Source organism: Lepidochelys kempii, chromosome 6, assembly GCF_965140265.1.
Source record: "Lepidochelys kempii isolate rLepKem1 chromosome 6, rLepKem1.hap2, whole genome shotgun sequence".
Taxonomy (NCBI): Eukaryota; Metazoa; Chordata; order Testudines; family Cheloniidae; genus Lepidochelys; species Lepidochelys kempii.
The window spans coordinates 63,254,332-63,272,839 of record NC_133261.1 but is presented as its reverse complement, the minus strand read 5'-3'; the positions used below and the strand labels follow the sequence as shown (position 1 = coordinate 63,272,839).

At 44.4% G+C, this 18,508-nt stretch overlaps 1 protein-coding gene across 21 annotated transcripts in view; it reads right to left on the bottom strand.

The window, feature by feature from the left end:
• The window catches only part of GPHN (gephyrin), a 590,200-nt gene that overhangs the window by 488,254 nt on the left and 83,438 nt on the right, over window positions 1–18,508 (bottom strand). Inside the window, exon 2 of one of the 21 annotated variants that reach the window (XM_073348369.1) lies at window positions 9,875–9,944. The exons of the other annotated variants lie outside the window; for them this stretch is intronic. The gene's annotated coding sequence lies outside the window, so the exon portion shown is untranslated. The remainder of the gene's footprint in view (window positions 1–9,874; window positions 9,945–18,508) is intronic. 21 annotated transcript variants of the gene reach the window in all.

The following is an 18,508-nucleotide window of genomic DNA, read 5'->3' as shown; positions in this document are numbered from 1 at the left end:
TTAAAGCAACTGCTTATTTGGCTCTGCTCCTGCCTGGCCTGAGGTGTCTTCAGAAATAGTTGGCTGGTGGAGCTTCAGAGGATGGGTCTAGATGCCCAGAGAACAAGAGCTCTATTCCTGAATTCCACAATAGGGGGTGGGAAAAACAGGAGATACAGACCTTTCCTTTCTCCTTTCTTTTTGTTTGTCTGCTAAGTTTGCACTTCCAGAGGTTCTTCAAGGGAAATAGCTGCTACCAGTGTTCAGTGAAAGAAAACAAAAAAAATAGGATTCAAGTACCCTCAGAGAAACCTGGCCACACAGCTCTAAAAAGACACAACTGATTGAATTAAACATTCCTCACCACTCTTGTTTTCAATTTCTGTTCTGCAAAAGGGAGGTCTGAAAAAGAAATGCCTGCCCCTAAGGAGGCAGGAAACCCTCCTCCCCCCCCCAAAAAAAATCCTGCTAGGCTCTTTAGTAGGTAGATCTCTCCCACCCTACCCCACACTGACTACCAGGTGTGGTTCTGGATAAAGACACATGGAACAGTCGTTTCATAGACATTCCAGATTCCATACTGGAGGAAAGGGAGTCACTGGAGTCCCCTCTATGCCTCCTCCACACAAGGGGAAGCTGTTAGGATTCCTAACTCCCATGTCCTGGCTTCTGGGGTGGCAGGAGAGAAGGGGATCTATGGCTTTGGCTGGCAGTACTTGAATCTTGGAGTAACTGAGGGTTGAGTTCTGTTGCATGAAGGTGAACTGCAACCTGCAGGTAGCAAGTCTGATGACTCTCCTTCTCAGCACTTGAAAGCATGGGCAAATTGTCCAAGTAATGGTGTAGAGCAAAACTAGACACAAATTCCTTGCCCCCTCTTCCCCACCTTGTTTTTTTTCCCCCCATTTATTTTTGGGTGAAGAAGAGCGGTGTGCTGATGTGTTGTTTTTTTAAAAACAGCTAAGGCAAAGAAGCTTCTATTGCTATATAACATGGGTAGAGCTAGGGCAAAAGGCATCCAAATCATCAAGCCAGTAGCTGCATATTACATATTAGGGTCTGAGAAAGAACCCAGACATTACAATTCAGTGTCTGTGGCTACATAATTAATACTTCTCTATTTTCAGAATCTGAATATTTGTACAGCATTTTGAAGTTATAAAGCATGACATAAATGTTAAGAATTATACAATTCTAATTAAATTTAACTTCTGTGTGAATTCTTTATCATTGGCACTTAATACAAATACATTACATGGAGGGAACAGCATAGTTCAGAACAACGAAGTAAAATACCAGTTTTTCATTTTCATACCATTCTCAGTGAAAAGTTAACAGTGAATTCATGTGACTTGCAAGGTCACCTCTATCTCCTGATCATAAATTCTACAGCCCAGCTCCTGCCCTACCTTTGGGGAGCTTTGAGCCAATCAACGAGTGCAATGCTGGTGAGGATTCTCTCACTATCCTGGGAGACAGAGCTGCCATAATGGCTCCTACACCACCATTACTCCTTCTGACCAGCACAGGACGCTTGGCTGGAAAAGTAAAGAATAGCAGTCAAGACTACTGGAGTAGTCAAGACTTTATGCTGTCCCTAGATACTGGAACAGTCTCTGGGTCTTGAGCGTCTGGCATAAATTAGAGCAAGCTTAGGTTGCTCCAAGTTGATTCTGAGTTTTGACGAGGTTTAGGTTCCTCACCCTATCCCAAACCTACATCAAGTGCGGCTTGGCCAGGATCTGGCCCCACATCTTCAGTAAAGAGAGAGGGGAAGACTACAAGATAGTGTGATGTGGTGTAAAGGTTTTATCTGGAGCAAAAAACTACTTCCCTTTATTCCTTCTTCTAATTTTCATACAGAATGATTATAGATAAATGCTTCAGTGTCCAATTACAGCATTTCATGTCTGACAGAAAGACTGTCAAGACTGTTCTTTTAGTTATTTTCATAACCTTCAGAAGTTCAAAACAATGTATATCATACATAAACACATACTATATTATTATATAGGCTGGTGCCAAAATAATTACTTACCTACTTCCAACTGTGTCCAGTTTGGGCACCGTATTATCCAATTTGCCCACATCATTTCTAGACAGCCCAGGAGAGCTACAAAAATTATGAAAGCTTCAGAAAATAGGAGGTTTCTTACCCTGTAAATGGAGGTTCTTTGAGATGTGTGGTCCGTATCTGTATTACATACAGGGTTATATGCATTCACCATGGTTCGGAGCCAGAGATTTTGAAAGTAAAAGTGTTCGTTGGTCTGCACATGCATCCTTGCTCTGCCTCATGGTTTCGTCCAAGGCGATAAAAAGCAGGGCAAACTGACCATGGCCTCAGTTTCTTGCCAACGCAAACCAAAAACTCCACAGCAGAGGAAAAGGAGGGAGGGATTAGAATATGGATATGGACCACACATCTCAAAGAACCCCCAGTTAAGGAGATTATTTATCTGTCTCTTCTTCAAGTGATGGTCCCCATTGTATTCCACTGAAGGTGATTAACAAGCAGTACCTAGCTAGGAGGAGGGTGAGAGGAAGATGATGGAACTGTGGAATGAAGAACAGCCACACTGAACGAGGCATCCATTGCAGAGTCTCGCACCAAGGAGTAATGGGAAGAGAAGGTACATACCGAACTCGACCTGACCACCCAACATATGTCCCTAAGTGGTATGTCATGAAGCACAGCCATAGTCAATGCTTGCACTCTTGTGGAGTGGGCTCATACACCAATGGGTGGAGATAAGAGATAACACAGTGTAACGCACCCCAAAACCCACTTAGAAATGCTCTGAGTGGAGGTCGCTTGCCCTTTAATACTTTCCACTATAACAATAAAAAGTCTCAGAGACTTTCTAAATGATTTCATCCTCGGCAAGTAAAAAGCCAGGGCTGAGCAGATGTCAAGGGGATGAAGGTGCCATTCCTTTGGAAAGAAATCAGGTAAGTGTATGGATTGTTTGAGATGAAATCGGGATACAACCGTTGGCAGAAACTTGGAGTGCAAGCACATGGAAAATTTGTCTTTATGGAATGGGGTAAAGTGGGGGGCATCTGCCATCATGGCTCCCAGTTCGCCAAACCTTCTTGCAGAAGTAATAGCTATCCAGAAGGCAATCTTCATGGAGAGGAGAGACATGGAGCAGGAGGCCAGAGGTTCAAAGGGCGAGGTCATCAACGCCATGAGGCCAAGGTTGAGGTCCCCTTGGGGATTGAATGGGAGGGTAAGTCCATAGGAGACCTGCCCTTCCAAAACCTGATAGTCAAGGGATGAGTAAAGAGGAGAGGAGATAGTCCAAAAGAGGAGGGATGTCCACATCTTCAAGGGCAAGACCCCTCTTTTGGGCCCATGTAGTGAAATACTTCCACTTGGCTCTATAGGACCACCTTGTGGTCTCTTTTCTGCTACTCGAGACAGTGTCTTGTACTGCTCACGAACAGTCCCACTCACAAACATTCTCATCCAAAAACCAAACTCTGAGGTGAAGAGTCTGTGGATCAGAATGCCGGATCCTGCCACTATGTTGTGTAAGGAGTTCCGAAAAAGCTGGCAGTGGAAGCAGAGGACATGCTGACATGCAGAGAAGAAGGGAAAACTGGAACTGGCAAGACTAGAATGGGGTGATCAGAATGACCATTGCTCTCTCCTATCTGATCTTCAATAGGACATGCAGCAGGAACAGTAGGGAGGAAAGGTGTAATTGATCTGGTTTGACCAGCGGATGACTAGGGGTTCAAGTTGGGAAAGGGCGCCGAGCCTCCCTTCTTCCCAAAGCGGTACTGGATGCATTTGCTGTGGGCATGGGAGGAGAAGAGGTCCCTGGCTGGAGTCCCCCAGTGTTTGAAAATGTTGGCGAACACAGTGTCATGGAGCTCTGATTTGTGGTCAGTCATGAATTTCCTACTGAGAGAGTCTGAAATTACAGTCTGAGGGCCAGGAAGGTATGCTGCCAACAACAGGATCTTGTGGGCAATGCACCAATCCCAAAGATGAACTGTCTCCACACAAAGTGCAAGGGACCTCATGCACCTTTATTTGGGGATGTAGTAAACAGTGGTGACATTATGAGACCATGTCAGGACTGAAGGGATGGGAAAAATGCGTGACATACTCTCTGCACCACCCGAAGTTCCAAGTTGTTGATGGGCATCCGGGATTCCCAACCGGTCCAAGTCCCTTAAGTCATGTGCTTGTCCATGTGGGTGCCCCATCCTACAAGCAATGAGTCTGTGATGACCATTATGCTTGGAAAGGATAGAAGGAATGGTATCCCGGTGCAGACCTGACCTGGGTCCACCCACCACTGGAGGGAGGAAAGAACCTTGTGGGGAACCATTAAGGGGGGGAGGGATAGCTCAGTGGTTTGAGCATTGACCTGCTAAACCCAGGGTTGAGAGTTCAAGCCTTGAGGGGGCCATTTAGGGATCAGGGCAAAAATTGGGGATTGGTCCTGCTTTGAGCAGGGGGTTGGACTAGATGACCTGTTGAGGTCCCTTCGAACCCTGATATTCTATGATTCTAAGTAGAAAGTCCACGGTGCGACATGTGGAAGAATAGGTCCCCTGGAGTCACAGCAGCGAAAGCAGAGATAAGAAAAGGCAGTAATGTAGGTGCAAGCCATCATGTGGCCAAGAACAGAAAGGCAAGTCCTGGCCAGAACAGGAGGACTAGAAATCCTCTGGAAAATCAGCTCTTCTGGATCTGGAACTGTCCTCTGCTTCCAGAGAACATGGATGAAGTAACGTCATGAACTCAATCATATAGCCATGTCAAATGACATCCAGGACCCATTTCTCCATTGTTATCAAACTCTAAGCTGGTAAAAAGCGTGCTAGATACCCTCAAAGATGTTGGGTGTACAGCATGATCCAGGATGGATGGCAGCTCTCTAGGTGCACTCAGAAATATCCCTTCTGCAAAGACTGAGTATGAGATGCTGAACTTTGTGACAATGAACCCAGAGAGCGGGGTTGTTGGGTCTTCTGCAACTTGCAAGGAGGATCATAGGACCACTGATGGAAGAATTGGGGAACTCTAAAACATTGTGCCAGTAGTGAGCAGTTAAAACTTTCACTTGAGTGCTGATGTGTAAATACCCAGTGACTGCAGAGTGGCTCTTTGAGGGGGTGGAAGGAATCATCAGTCTTCTAATTGAAGAAATAAAATTCATTGAAAGAGACATTCTCTATGGTATTCTGAACTTCCCTTGGAAAACCTGACGAATGCAACCATAACTCCCTCCACAAGATGATCCCCATAGCCATTGTGTGCGAAGAAGTGTGCCACATCCACTGTGGCCTAGAGCGTTGTCCTCGCAACTAATTTCACCTCCTGTAGCATAGCCTGGAAGCAGGCTTGATCCTTCTGGGAAGTTTGTCTGCCAAGTTCACCAACTTGCCATAGGTAAAGAAGTCGTATTTAGCAAATAGAGCCAAGTAATTGGAGATGCAAAATTGGAGGCTGGAAGAGAATATCTTGCGACCCAGAAGAGCCAGTTGCTTGCCCTCTTTGTCTGTCAGGGTGGAGAATGAGTGCTGTTGTCGGGCCTGCTCTGTCATTGCCTGTATGACGAGAGAATTGGGTGGAGGGGGGTGAGACAACAGAAACTCAGACCCCTTTGCAAGTACACAGTATCTCTTCTCCGCCCCCTTAGGCGTGGGGTGTGCAAGTGGCTGGAGTGTGCAAGACAGTCCGGGCCAATTGAAGAATGGCATTGCTGATTGATAGAGTGACTCCGGCCGGTACTGAGGTGTGTAAGGTATCAAGCAGCTGGTGCTGTTTGTCCTGGACTTCCCCCAGAGGAATGTGGAGGGCATCAGCCACCCTACATAACAGTCCCTGGACCTGATGGTAGTCATCCGGGGGCAAGGAGAGAGTCAAAGACACTGCGATCTGTAGGCAACAAAGAGAACTGCTCGAGTTACAGCAGTACCATCAGAGTTGGACTAAGTGAAGTCCTCTCCAACACTGGTTCAGAATGCCTACTTGATGACAGTCGAAGAGGTGAGATCGGGGACTCCTCAAGGGGAGCCAGAAGGTTATGAAGGCAGATACTGCGGCCACAACCCCGAGTACAGTCAACCAGGCAGATCCAGCGGTTGCTGTGGAGGGCCCTAAGGAGTGTGGTACCATGGCTCCGTTGCTGGGGAAAGGGAGGGTACTGCCACTGAGTCGGCAAAACCTTAGAGTAGTCATATCATACAGAAGGAGCGAACTCTATGCGCCATCCGAGTCCTCCAATGCCAAAAAATCAGAGTCCAGTTTGAATGGCGGTGCCATTGCAACTGGCAGAACCCCAGGAACTTGCCAGCAAGTTAAAGAAGTATGGGCTGGATGAATGGACTATAAGGTGGATAGAAAGTTGGTTAGATTGTCGGGCTCAGTGGGTAGTAATCAATGGCTCCATGTCTAGTTGGCAGCCGGTGTCAAGTGGAGTGTCCCAAGGGTTGGCCCTCGGGCCAGTTTTGTTCAATATCTTCATAAATGATCTGGAGGATGGTGTGGATTGCACCCTCAGCAAGTTTGCAGATGACACTAAACTGGGAAGAGAGGTAGATACGCTGGAGGGTAGGGATAGGATACAGAGGGAACTAGACAAATTAGAGGATTGGGCCAAAAGAAATCTGATGAGGTTCAACAAGGATAAGTGCAGAGTCCTGCACTTAGGACGGAAGAATCCCATGCACCGCTACAGACTAGGGACCGAATGGCTCGGCAGCAGTTCTGCAGAAAAGGACCTAGGGGTTACAGTGGATGAGAAGCTGGATATGAGTCAACAGTGTGCCCTTGTTGCCAAGAAAGCCAATGGCATTTTGGGATGTATAGGTAGGGGCACTGCCAGCAGATCAAGGGAAGTGATTGTTCCCCTCTATTCGACATTGGTGAGGTCTCATCTGGAGTACTGTGTCCAGTTTTGGGCCCCACACTGTAAGAACGATGTGGAAAAACTGGAAAGCGTCCAGCGGAGAGCAACAAAAATGATTAGGGGACTGGAACACATGACTTATGAGGAGAGGCTGAGGGAACTGGGATTCTTTATAGTCTGCAGAAGAGAAGAATGAGGGGAGATTTGATAGCTGCTTTCAACTACCTGAAAGAGGAAAGGTTCAAAAGAGGATGGATCTAGACTGTTCTCAGTGGTAGCTGATGACAGAACGAGGAGTAATGGTCTCAAGTTGCAGTGGGGGAGGTTTAGGTTGGATAGTAGGAAAAACTTTTTCACTAGGGGGGTGGTGAAACACTGGAATGCGTTACCTAGGGAGATGGTGGAATCTCCTTCCTTAGATATTTTTAAGGTCAGGCTTAACAAAGCCCTGGCTGGGATGATTTAGTTGGGGATTGGACTGGATGACCTCCTGAGGTCCCTTCCAACCCTAGTATTCTCTGATTCTAGGATAGGAGCCAGAGGGGAACAGGTGGGAACATGAACTGAAGGAGGCAAATCTAAGGTAGGAGAACGTACCCCCCTAAGAGGTGATGGCACTTGAAGAAACAGAGACCTCACCTTTGGCTCAGGGGATGACTCGAGTCTCCCCAGTGTCAATAATTCGTACTCCGCAGTTGGAACTGGAGCTAGAACGTAGGACTGCCTCAGAACCGAAGGTTCCCTTGAATTTGGTGGTGCCAACCTGGAAGGAGTACACGGCTCGGTGGATGGAACCGATGGATCAGACGGTCTGTGCGGCTTCTTATCGAACTTGAGCGCCTTGGAATGCACTGCTTCTCTGTGGCTGGAACTATGGATGAAGCAGTATCCTTCTCGGGTCTGGAGGAAGACTTACTGCATGCTTCCTTGCTTCATGACAAGACCCTGGCACAATGTCCATAGCACTGGTACCAGCAGAACTGGACTGGAGCTCCGCAGTGGGAGGTATGCTCCTTGATTACTCAGGTAAATGTAAAGGGGAGGATTCCCCAGCCTGGATCTGACTGTGGCCTCCTGGCAACCTTCATGAGGTGCTTCTTGAGGCAGAGAGACCAGCCTTCCTGGGTTTGGCTTGGGAAGGAGAGGCAGATACTACACCTGGATGCAATGTGGGCTTCCCCCAAACAGTAAAGGAGGTGTTGGTGCTCATCGCTAACCAAGAACAAGCAAGGGCAGGAAGCGCAGATCTTGCTTTTTCAGCATAATCTAATATTCAGGTGTGGAATTCAGGAGGGAAGTGGGAGACTGGCAAAATGGCATCCCGAAGTCCTTAAAAGCCTAAAAACTACTACTAACACTAAAAACACAACAAAAAATAACAAAAATACTATTTACAAGAATATAAGTCTTTTTTTCTGTATTTTAGAAAGTACATCACAAGACATAAGGTAGATTCCCCCGATCAAAACAGCAGAGGCTCCGACTCACACCATATGGAGGTGAGAAGGAACTGAGGGTACTGTTGGTTCACCCCGCAATTTATCACTTCGGACAAAACCATGAGGTAGAGCAAGGGTGCAAAATCTCTGGCTCTGGACACATGGCACATGCATATAACCCTCAGTGGAATACTAGAGGACCATCACTCAAAGAAGAACCTGACCTATGAGGAAAGGTTAAAAAAACTGGGCATGTTTAGTCTTGAGAAAAGATGACGGGGGGAGGGGAGACCTGATAATCTTCAAATTATTAGGTCTATTATAAAAACAATGGAGAACAGTTGATCACTGAATTGAACAAATGTCCACTGAAGGAAGGACAAGAAGTAAATAGATTTCATCTGCAGTAAGGGATATTTAGATTAGATATTAGGAAAATATTTTTAACTATAAGCGAAGTTAAGATATGGAACAGGCTTCCATGGGAGGTTATGGAATCCCCATCATTGGACGTTTTTAAGAACAGACTGAGGAGGTGCTGTCAATTCTCTATCAAACTTCATAGTAGGAAACAGTTTGTTCTAAAGAAAATCTGCAAGTATTGCAAGGGCTTTGCACTGTTACTTCTAGGTCACACTTTTAGCCTCTGAACACTATTCTAGCCTCTTCTTTTTACATATTTTGGGATACAGCAAGCAGAGGTTATTGTTAAAATACAACTCATTCACCCAGAAAATGATGTACATAAAATATAAAAGTGCTGCCAGATATGCTTGAATATAGCAGTCTGCTATACACCAACATCCACTGAACATCTGTTCATGTTCCTGTTGTATGATTTCCAACAGCAGTTCCGTTAGCAAATTTGTCACATGCCTGGAACAGATGCAGGTTGTGAAGACTAATTTACTAGCCGTAATTAAGGCTTTGTCTATGTTAGTGAGGCTTCAGCATCAAGCATTACAAACCTCCAGTTATATCACCCTTAGGATAAACAAACAAACCCTTTTCTAGTTAATTTTGAATATTATGCTATAATAACCAATGTCTGTAGAGAATGGTAGCACACGAAAAAAAAGCCAATCAGAATAAAGCACAATAGATTTAGCTGCCAAAAGTTACAGCATGCCCAAGACAGTATTGGATTTTGAACACCTGCCTTAGGACTCTGGCACTAGGCGGGCAACTCAACCTCTGCTCTCCCATACCAGCAAATGTCCTAACCCACCACTCCCAACTCCAGTGGACCTCACATCCAGTGTTGTTTCTGTCCTCACTTAACACATGAATCTTTTAAATGTGAGGGAAATAGGCCACAGGAAGCAGAGCAGACCATCCACCACTAACTTGTTTAGAAGGGGAGAGAGCAAAACATCTGGAACTGCTGAACTTTCTGCAGTAGAGATGAAAGAACATGGAGACTTAGAGGGCCAATCTACAGAAAGACGAGCAACAAGGGTGGCTGCAGCAGAAACAGAATAATCCCGCAAAGAGGTAGGGAGTAAAAATGAGTGACCAAATTGATAGATTTGACTGTTTGGTTGTGGGGGAAGGAGAATAGGAAAATGCATCTGTGTTTACCTGAAAACGTTCTTTCTTGTGGCACGAAGGTCTACAAATCTTTAACTGTGGGATTTCAGTCTGTGTCCTGCTAAGGAAACAGAACCAGATTTGTCAATAGCTGTTAGGAAGGGATTCATCTGACCTCTGAAGACTGGCAATTCAAAATAACTTCCATAGCTGTTCTCAGGTAACTAGCTGATTTAACAAGTTGTACTCTATAATCAGCTTAGTCCTGTCAACCTAATTTACTGAAGAACGTCTACTCCTCTTTGCCAGAAGACCAGGGCCCCCACAAAAAGAAATCTCAAGACTTGTCCATGGTGGGGCTGAATCTGTGGACTTTCCCATTGGAAGAAAGGAAATTTTCAGGTAAGCTAAAATATGTTATTTTTCTCTTGTGCAGGAAAGCACACAGTTCTTTAACAGCAGGATTTAAGCAGTAGTGTGAAGCAATGAAGAAAGATTCAACAGATATTACTACATATTCATAAAAGAGTACCCCTCTGGCTAATCATTAACAAGCCACTGTATCTAGGATCTTCTGCTGGAGGTGGAATTACATAACTAGTACAATTTGGTGAATGGACTGACAAGTGACCACCTTATTGCTTGTATATTTCTTCATATGAAAGATATTAGCTCCCTTCTGTCCATGTAAACTTCATGACTTTTAGGGAGAGAGACCTACACCACAAAAAAGGAGTAAAGTATGTCTCTCAAATGCTTCTCTTTATCCTTCTGTAAATTAACACCTTTGAGACTTTCTTGTCCTTAGCTGCCAGGTGGTAGAACATGGATAAAAGAGAGGGAACATCTGAAAGCTATAGTCTGGTCCATGAAAATCTTGAGGAAGCTTCTCACATCAAAGTATGCCACTGTTTTTCTGATGGGTGCTTTGGATAAAGACACACAGTAGGCAACACTATGTGCCATGACTATAGGAACATGGAGTTCACACTTTGGAAAACAGATGCAGAGTTTGTTCTTAATACTACTAAATCCTTGTTCCACAGTATTTTACTTTCCACAACAGGCACTCTTCCAAGTTCTACAATTTTTTGTGCAAAAGCAATTGCAACTATGAAGACTATCAGCGATAAAAAGTACACCCATCCAACTATTCAAGGGGATGCTTAAATTAATGCTTTAAAGCTCAAATTAAGCTCATATATTTGCATCCTACAGCATGGTGGAGGACTGACTAGTGAAGCTGTTCTGAGATACCTTCACATACCCAAGTGAACTGCAGCCAATGGGAGCTGGGCGGAGGCAGTGCACAAAGCTGCCTGGCTACGCCTCCGCCTAGCAGCTGAGCGAGGGGGATGTTGCTGCTTCTGGAGAACCACCCAGGTAAGTGCCGCCCAAAGCCTGCTTCACCCCATCCCATGCCCCAACCCCCTCCCTCTTCCCACATCGAAACTCTGCTGCTGATGGGGTGGGGAGGCGAGGAGCCAGGTAGGGATCCTGCCGCCCCCCCCAACACCAGCAGGGGTCCCAGGCTGCATGCTTCTGCCTGCCCACCCCCACCCCCAAGCAGCTGGGCTGCCCTCCCACAGCACCCGCATGACTATGTTCAGGATCTAGTTCAGCTGTCTTCCTTTGAGCACCTGGGAATCAAGGAAAAGACGGAGTATAAAACCCTATCTGCTGTGTGAACGCCGATCTGAGTAAGGTATAACTGTTTTCATGGGCTTTCTGATTTCATTTTGTGTTTTTTTATTGTTCAGGGGAAGAGGAAGTGAGGGTGAGATATTGTCTGAAATTGGGATTGCTACACACTTGCATCTCAGAGCCAAGACTACTTGAAACAATACTGTCATGTAGCTTTGGCATCGCAGGCACAACACCCGTCTGTCCATCATGTTACAAATCAATTTTCTTGTAGTACTCTGTAATCTGCCTCCTACGAGAAGCTCCATTTTGGACTAGTCTGACCTAGAATTATGTTGACTGCCTAGTTAAAGTCAAGATTCTCCCCAAACTGTCCTCTATTCTACCAGCCCCTAACGAACTTTTTTGTCTCACTTTGTATTGTAGACATACCCTTATATGCCTTAGGAGAACAAGTAGAATAGTGTAGGCACTGCCTTATTGTAAATCAAGGTGTTACATTCCCTTTAACTCCTGATGAAGACAACCTTAACCACTGATTTTTCCAAAGATTCTCCTCTGACCTTACCCTTAGGATTCAGGTTCTTTCATCCATGGCTAGTTGATGGAGAAAAATGCTGGAGTCGTTAAGTGGTAAACTATGGCATTCCAGAGAGGCTGAAAGAACCAACCTCTGCAATATATGACCACATATACTACATACCATTTCCTAAGAACAGCACACAAGCAGTACTTTCCCATAGCAATGAGACAAGCAAATTTTGATAACAGAAACTTGCTCCACGGCTGTTAAACACAAGTGCTAGGAATCCACCAAGTAGAGTAAGTCATGAATGCAAATCATAAGTTAGAGAGCCCCCAGTAAGAAGTGGAGTGGAGAGAGCACAGGATCAGGTGACAGAAAACTGCCACTCCCAGAATGAGAGAAATGAGTGCCTTATACTAGAAGCCTCTTTCCTCAAAACTGATGCCTCAGAAGCAATGAAGTGTGCAACCTTCTAGTCAGCTCAATCAGAGAAATGGTATTAAAGACCCTGTGTGAAATCTTGGCCCCTTTCAAATCAATGGTAAAATTTCCATTGACTTGAATGAGGCCAGGATTTAACCCTGTCCGCTGCTACTGCAGTGGATAATAGACAGTCTTGTACTTGCTCTACAAAACTTTGAAGTACAATATTAAAAATGTATATTTATATGCATAGAGTATTCTCTCCTTTACAACATAAATTGCTGCATAAATTATATATATAAAAAGCTGCTGGGATCCATCAGTATAAGTGAACAGAACTGGAGATCAAAAGATGGAAAATAGAGGAAGGGAAGAAAAGAAAAAGTGTGGGAAAACCAGAGACATTTCCAATCCTCCCTGCTCTATAGTCTCATTTATTGAAATGGAACTTTATTACAGGCTGCCAAATTTCAGATCTATAAGCACCATCAGTCTTTCCTCTTACAACATTCACAAAGCCCTGGCTGGCCCTCTCTAATACTTAATTGACCTTAGAATTTCTTCTTTTTAAACGTCTATCTTCTAGGCAGGGCATGGTGGAGGAAATGACAGTAGTTCATAAAGTGCAGAAGAGCAACTTGACATATTTAGAAAAAAGTCTTTCTACTGTTTACGGCAGACAGTTGAAAATGGTGCCTGGTGTTTTCTGAAAATAATGCCAGTTTGCTTACATAGAATCATAGACTTTAAGGTCAGAAGGGACCATTATGATCATCTAGTCTGACCTCCTGCACAACGCAGGCCACAGAATCTCACCCACCCACTCCTGTAACAAACCTCTAACCTATGTCTGAGCTACTGAAGTCCTCAAATTGTGGTTTAAAGACTTGCTTGCAAGCAACTTAGAGGCAAATATTATTTTTACTGCTCAGAATGTTAACAACTGTAGTTATTATTTATATTACATTAACATCAAGAGGCCCCATCATGGTCTGGGCACTATTGTGTTAAAGTAAAACCACAAGGCAGATAAGGTCCCCAACTTGATCTTGAAATCTAATTTTAAAAAGTGTATAGTTCTGTCTCAAATAAGCGTAAGGAAATTATACAAGTGGAAACAATACATTTCATACAATTTATCAAACTACCATTTATGTTTTTTAAAAACCAGTGTTTGTTATTTGAAGTTTAATATTAATGTCCTGTCAAGTTTGTTCAAGCTGCTTTAGAAATATTTCATATTTTAAGAAAAGACCTTGCAAGATGAATAGACATTTACAAAGAATAGTTTTCCAAAAGTCAAGTGGTTCAAGAAGTTCAAATATAACAAAATAAAGGTGTGCACACTAGCGTAAGAAAAAATTACATATTGCATGCATGCAGGTGGTCTTAGGTTGCCTTTAAATATCAGTTTCTTGGGTCAATTATGAAATATTTCAGAATAACGCCAACCTGCTAGCAGACCACAGTGATCTGTAACCAACACCATTATTATCTGCAGTACAAAGCATATCATAAAACTTAGAAATCTCTGTGATATAGGTAAATGCTTCCACAATTAGGATTCATTTGTGTTCTACAGTGGTTGTTAACTGGAAAAAAAGAAAATGTCGTGACAGCCTCAACTTTTATCTTTTTAAAAATGTATGTCATTAAGATATCTAAACAGCCACTTTGCAGATTTTTAAAAGGGCGAAGAGGGTTGCAACTCAGAGGAAATTAAATACTATGTATTTGAGAGAATGTCCTTAAAGAGAAGATTTACTCTGAAAAATTACTGTAAAAATAGCACCTTCTCACTCAGCAAATCTGCTCAGTGTGTATTTATGGACTATTTACTTTCATAACAAGGTATGGAATTTTCAAAGGAGCCTAAGAAAGTTAGGACCCCAACTCTGAAATTCTTTGGGAGCTGGATTCCTAACTTCCTCAGGCTCCTTTGAAAGTCTTAGCTAACAGTAATATTTTTCCACAGTCAGCCCTGCAAAATATCAATACAGTTTTAGGAGAGTGAACAGGATTCTTTTCCAGCATGTGAATCATCCTTAAAATTGTTAAGTACGAACCAACTGCAGAGGCATCAGACCAATCCCATTGTCTTCAAATGATGCCCTAATAAGACCTGTGCAACCTCAAGTGTAATTAAGGGGAGAAGATGAAGATTACTGTTGCCTCTTAAGAGAGCAACTTCAGAGTCACTTTTCTACCTGAGTTTAGGAGTGTGAGAATTACTTGCTACTAAATATTAGGAATGCTAAATAAATTGGATTTTCAAATCATTTCCGAGTATTGACCTTTTTTGATTAAATGTTTTCCTCTGTAAGTAAGAGGGGGAAGACATACAATTGCAATCAGATAAGAAAAACTACATATCTACTATAAAGCCATATTAATCATGTCTAAGATAATATTTCACATCTGTTCAGGGCTTTAGGTTATAAGAAATTTCAGGAAAAAACAGCAAAGAGTACAGCAAAAAAGTGGTAGGAAATTAGGGAAAGAACACATTTGGACATCATTCTAGTCGGATGAAATACCACGCAATCAAATGGTCGTCATACAACAATGACATCAATCTAGCAACAGTTGTCAGCACTGTTTCACCAAATCTATTAATAGAACTTCCCATACAATCATTCTATAAGTATCTAGCCCTAAAAGCAGAAAGATTAAATGGCAAATCTGTGGAGTTTTTCCATTCTACTCTGCTACTCTTAAGAACTGCCATGTCACTTTATTCACTGTGCCAGTATTCTATCCTAGGAGATGATGGTGATTTCCAGTGCTGTAGCAGTCTAAGAATCCTGGATTCTGAGTGTGTGTGGGCAAACAAATTTAATTGTTCATAGTTCTAATACATAGATATTTTCATCCACAGTGAAAGACCTAGTTTGAGAAAATGTGTGTGTGTGTGTGTGCGCGCACCCAGTCCAGTGTAGTATTTTACCTCCCCAATTGCTTGCTTCCCTCAGCAAATGGCAGAGCAGTTAACCACTACCTTCAGCCTGTCAGATGAAGCTCATCTTCCAAGCTGTTGGAAACATTTAGGGAAAGGTGAGATCTGGGATCCACTAGTCTGAATTCCTCCAGTGTTATTCCTCCTTACTCCAAGTGGACACACTAGTGACATAGCCTATCCCATCACCTTATAGTATTTGTTGCAACATAGCAATGTAAAAGAATGGTGTTGAAGACCACTGACAAACAAGTGGGTGTACTGCTACAGAAAAAGATCAGTACTAACACTTTCACTGTTAGCAACAAGAATTGCGAATGCAGCCAAACGGAGAAATACTGTATAGCCATCATCAGAAAACTAGATGACAAGACCTAAGAAGCATTTGTGTTAGAAATGACTAATTACAGAAAAAAAAAACACCTCATCTGAAACTAAAGGTACATTTTATCAATCATTTGTTGAACAAACCCAAAGCCAAGATTACTAAGGAGCTGTGACTTTAAAAAAAAAAAAAGTCACAATCATTGCTGAGTCCATGACAAACCAAGAAAGTATGACATATAATCTGCCTTAAAAATTATACGTTTACATACCCCTACCCACACACACACTGTGTTTTCAAAATAAAAAAATGTTTGTATTTCTCAACCAATGATTAAGAGCAGATGTGATCTGATAGCTTCAGTCATAGTTGCTTTATCTGGGTCCAAATCAGGTACCCATCCTAAAAGGATAAAGAAAAAAGTGAAAGTACTGTAAGAAAGCCGGAAACCTATCAGATCCAGAGGAAACCTCATTCAAGCCCTTTTAAAAATAGGATTAAGTTTAGAGAATCCCTCATAGCAGAGTCTTATGGACTCATCCAAACTGAAAAAATGGTAACCTACCTCTCGTACCTCTGGTGTTCTTCGAGATGTGTTGCTCATGTCCATTCCAATAGGTGTTTGCGCATGCCACATGCATGATCGTTGGAAGGATTTTTCCCATAGCAGTACATGTCGGGTCGGCCATGGAGCCCCCTGGAGTGGCATCATCATGGCGGTGTATATAGAACACTGCCGACCCACCCCCTGCTCAGTTCCTTCTTGCCAGAAGACTCCAACGGAGTGGAGATGGGTGGGATTTGGAATGGACATGAGCAACAAATCTTGAAGAACAGTTATGAGAGGTAGATAACCATTTTTTCTTCTTCGAGTGCTTACTCATGTCCATTCCAATAGGTGACTCCCAAGCAGTTTCTCTGGAGGAGGGGTCGGAGTTCACCTGGTTGATGATTGTAGGACTGCCCTGCCGAATGCTGCGTCATCTCTCGCTTGTTGGGTGATGGCGTAGTGTGACGTGAAGGCATGGATGGAAGACCACATTGCCATCTTGCATATGTCTTGAACAGGGACGTGCGCAAGGAAAGCTGCGGACGAACCCTGAGCTCTTGTGGAGTGCGCACTCAATGGCGGGGGTGGAATTTTGGCCAGGTCGTAGCACTTTCTAATGCAGGACGTGATCCACGATGAAATGCGCTGGGATGAGATGGGAAGCCCTCTCATCCTTTTGGCGATTGCAATAAAGAGCTGTAGTGACTTACAAAATGGCTTTTTGCATTCAATGTAGAAGACTAGAGCACACCTGACATCAAGGGAATGGAGCTTCTGCTCTCTTCCAGTGGCATCAGGCTTAGGGAAAAAGAACAGTAAAAATATGTCCTGATTCACATGAAACTAGGAGACCACCTTGGGCAGAAATGCAGGGTGAGGACACAGCTGAACCTTGTCTTTGTAAAAGACAGTTTGGGGGTCTCGGAGGTAAGCACTTTGAGCTCAGAGACCATTCCGGCCAATGTTATAGCCACCAGAAAGGCAACCTTCCAAAAGAGATAGGAGAGACGGCAGATGGCTATGGGCTCAAATTGAGGGCCCATGAGCCTGGACAAGACCAGGCTGAGGTACCACTAAGGAACGGGCTGCCGCACATGAGGGTAAAGCCTGTCTAAGCCCTTGAGGAATCGGCCCACCATGGGATTTCCAAAGACTGATCTACTTGCTGCCTGAGTGAAAGGCAGAGATGGCGGCCAGGGGCACTTTTACAGATGATATTGACAGCCCTTGTTGCTTCAGGTCCAGTAAGTAGTCCAAAACTAGGGGAACTGGAGCTTGCTGCGGTGGGACCTTCTGCAAGGACCAAATAGAAAACTGCTTCCACTTTACCAGATATGTGGCTTGGGTGGAAGGTTTCCTACTTCCCAGGAGAACTTCTCTCACTGAGTCTGAACACTGGCGCTCCAACGAGCTCAACCAAGGAGTTTCCACACCATGAGGTGGAGGGACTCCGCGTTGGGGTGCGGGAGCTTGCCGTGGTCCGGAGTGATGAGGTCCGGGCATAAAGGGAACGGTTACTGGTCTGTTGACCGATAGGCTTAACAGCATGGTGAACTGTGCTGGCAGGGCCACGCCAGCACTATGAAGATCAACGAAGCCCTGTCCTGGGGGACACCGAGGAGAACTCTGTGCATGAGAGGGAAGGATGGGAATGCATAGAGCATGTGACTCATCCACATGAGGTGAAAAGCGGGCACGATGGAGCCCAGGCTGTGGTTCAGAAAGGAGCAGAACCGCTGGCACTTCCTGTTGCTCCATGTCACGAACAAGTCTATGTGGGGAAAGCCCCACTTCTGGAAAACTGAAAGGGCTATGTCCAGCCTGAGGGACCATTTGTGACTGAGGAAAGAGTGGCTGAGTCAGTCTGCGAGCTTGTTCTGCACCCCTGGGAGGTACGACGCTTGTATGTGTATCGAGTTGGCAATGCAAAATTCCCAGAGCTCTAGGGCTTCGTGGCACAGGGGAGAGGAGCGAGCACCACCCTGTTTGTTTATATAAAACATCACCATGGTGTTGTCTGTGAGCACTGACACACATCTGCCTCCAAGGTGGTTCTGGAACGTTTGGCATGCCAGACGGACCGTCGTCAACTCCCACACGTTGATGTGCAGCGATAGTTCTGCCTGCAACCATAGGCCTTGAATTCTGATACCGCCTATATGCGCTCCCCACCCCAGCGCTGAGGTGTCCATGACCAGCGACATGGTAGGATGCGGTTTGGCAAAGGGAACTCTCGCACAGACCACTTGCAGCCATAGCCA